Genomic DNA, 3149 nt, shown 5'->3' with positions numbered 1-3149 from the left:
CAATCCCTGGCATCTCCAAAAAAAAGGGTCCAGGGAAATAGGTGTGAAAAACCTCAGCTTGAGACCCTGGAGAGCCGCTGCCAGTCTGAGTAGACAATACTGACTTTGATGGACCAAGGGTCTGATTCAGTATAAGGCAGCCTCATATGTTCATATGTTCAATTAACATTTCTAAAATAAAAAATACCTGTATTTGCCAAAAGGTACACTAGACATAAACAGCAGATCGATGGTCACAAGACTGACCAAGTTAAAGTGTTCAGCTGTCTAGGCTACACAGCCTCTTCCATCCACCTGAGTCCTGGGCAGGCAGAAGAGTCAGTGCTGCTGCAACCTTTCCCTACCCCTCATTTATAGACCCCAATTGATCAGCTGATCAGCAAGGGTCTTGAAATGGGAGGGGGAAGCAGATTGGCCATTTCTGCCACCTGGCTGCCTAGTGGGGAGATAGCAGAAGCAGCCTCAGTCTCCCGCCCCCATTTAAAGATCCCATGGGGGGGCATGGATGGGGGGCAGTCTGGGGCAGCAAAAACCCCAGTGCCCCCCCCCGGTCCGTGGAAAAATTGTGTTCCACGAAACTGGTCCCTGGTGCCAAAAAGGTTGGGAGCCACTGATTTAGACAATGGCTGAAGCCTCTGCAAGGACACTGTGACGTGACATGGCATTCAAATAACTGGTGTCCTCACAGAAGAAGAATTGCAGATTTATACCCCACCCTTCTCTCTAAATCAGAGACTCAGAGCAACTTACAATCTCTTATATCTTCTCCCCCCACAACAGACATCCTGTGAGGTGGGTGGGGCTGAGATGACTCTCACAGCAGCTGCCCTTTCAAGGACAACCTCTGCCAGAGCTAATGGCTGACCCAAGTCCATTCCAGCAGGTGCAAGTGGAGGAGTGGGGATTCAAACCTGGTTCTTCCAGATAAGAGTCCACGCACTTAACCACTACGCCAAACAGAGGCTTCAACCATTGTCTAAATGACAATGGCTGCTTAGAGTGCCACACACATGAGAGTGGCAATGTGAGAGGCATCTCACAAAGAAGTAGTGGGATTACAGCTGATCCTTTTTTTTGGAAAAATTATGAAATCAACATTTAGGAGGAAGTGCTGAACTACTGTCTTGTGTCTATGATTTTGATCCATCACAGTTTTAAAAGAAACTTTGAGTATGACCCGAAGAATGGCTAGCAGTGCCCAGGGGAGTGCAGGCCAATTATATTATCTGGGCTACCATTACAAAAAAAAAGTTTTAACAGCAGTGTTTTGTCATTCAAAAGCAGCCATTTGTGCCTGATAACATGGGATGATAAAATTTCCCACATGGCTTCCTCTTTGGCATAGCAAATCATCAACTTGAAGTGGTCCTCTATTACAAAGGAAATGGGAGCCATTTATTTCTGAAATTGGCTGAGAAATAATCTGACAAAGTATGGAGAGGATCAAAAATCCACTACCTAAGTGTTCAGGGTAATTTGTAATGACAATAATGTTACCTTGTGTGACTGAGGCTTGTTTTTTGCCAATTATCATCTGCAAAACAATCACCTCCACTTTAGGTATCCAAACAAAATCAAGGGATCAAGATGCATGAAGAGAACTCAGTTTTCTATGATGGAGATGCACAGTCATGGGTGGTTAACCATGAGCTTATGAAAGGGGAGGAAAACAGAAAAGCAATGAACAAGTTCTAGAGCTATTTTTGTCAGTTTCTAATCAAGGAAAAATGTATACGCATTCTAATTTTACATCCTTGTATAGAACATCCTTGTTCTATAATGATAAGTACTATACAACTTTGGAATTCCATCTATTGGGAGTGAGATGAATGTTGCCTTTACAAGTTTTCTAGAAAGAGGGAGAGCTGCTGCCCTTCCCACTCACAGATAAAGGCCTCACCTGTGCCCTCCTGTGCATTTTAAATCTACTGGGAGGAAGGAGGCAGCAGAGGCATGTGTCCAGATTGCAGTTCATGCAGCCAGGCCACACTGCACCATGCCAGGGCACAGCGAGGAAGGGCACTCCACATCACCTCTCAGATGCCCCTCAGGTAAGGTGGCTGAGGCAAGGCTAGCTGGGTGCCTGAGGGGGGAGGTAAGACCAGGGGTAGAGGTTCACTTTGCCCATGGGTGGAAAAGCACTGGGGGGGGGGGCTCACCTGGGGCATCTTATAGCCTGGCACCAGCACTGACAATGATACATGGTAGACAGACACAAGCAGGAATGCTCAGGGGCTTTTGAACAGGGACAGGAATAGTAAATTGTACCACCCATTGGAGCTTTCTAGATTAGCTAAGGGAGGCCATCACAACATAGAAGTGCCAGGCAACTATCAGACCGATTCTGAATCAACTTATAGAGAGTTCACCCATAACCAATCTACTTGTTAACGTGTAAAGTCAAAGTAGACAACAGTGAACTAGAGGGACCAATAGCAGAAGGCAACTTTATATGTCAACAAGTTGCAGAGCATTGATGTGATACATCATAGTGTGCATGCATCTCACTAAGTATCAGATAATATCTGTCTCTGAAAGAATACATAGTGAGTGACTTGGAAACTGCCAATGATCCCTTCTAAGGCACTTCCAAACTGATCTCAACTAGTCTGCAGAAGCAATTGTGGTAGTGTTCAAGAGTTTTTAGACATACATGACTCACATAATGCCTAAGTAGATGATTCCTTTGTGAGTGAAAACCATCTCAAAGAATAATGTATAGCTGAAATAACTATATTTAGGGTTAAGATACTGGAGTACATCCCTCAGATTGCTTTAGTTTAGTCCTGTCAATAAAGCCAGTGAGACTATGGAGTAAGTGATTTGAAATGGCAGCCTTCATTAATCTATTTTCCAGATTTAAAACCATACCAACAGCAATGATCTAAAATGCAAGCTAGATCCAGTGTAAGTAGAAGGCACACACGTCACGACATAGATAAAAGGAGGTGGAAGACATCATGTGTCTCATCAGAGTTCCTATCACATTGCCACATTCCATCTAAGCAAACATTACCCTCAATGGAGAGGCTTGAGCTGGTGTGTTGATAAGCAGCTTAGGGCAAAGGCTGAGATGGCTGACTGTTGTTTCCTGCAAATCTTGACGTAGCTCCTGCTTTCAACTGTGGAATCAGGTGGTGAAGGTCTCT

The sequence above is a fragment of the Heteronotia binoei genome, chromosome 21 (genome assembly GCF_032191835.1).
Source record: "Heteronotia binoei isolate CCM8104 ecotype False Entrance Well chromosome 21, APGP_CSIRO_Hbin_v1, whole genome shotgun sequence".
Lineage (NCBI taxonomy): Eukaryota > Metazoa > Chordata > Lepidosauria > Squamata > Gekkonidae > Heteronotia > Heteronotia binoei.
This window is presented reverse-complemented; position numbering follows the sequence as displayed.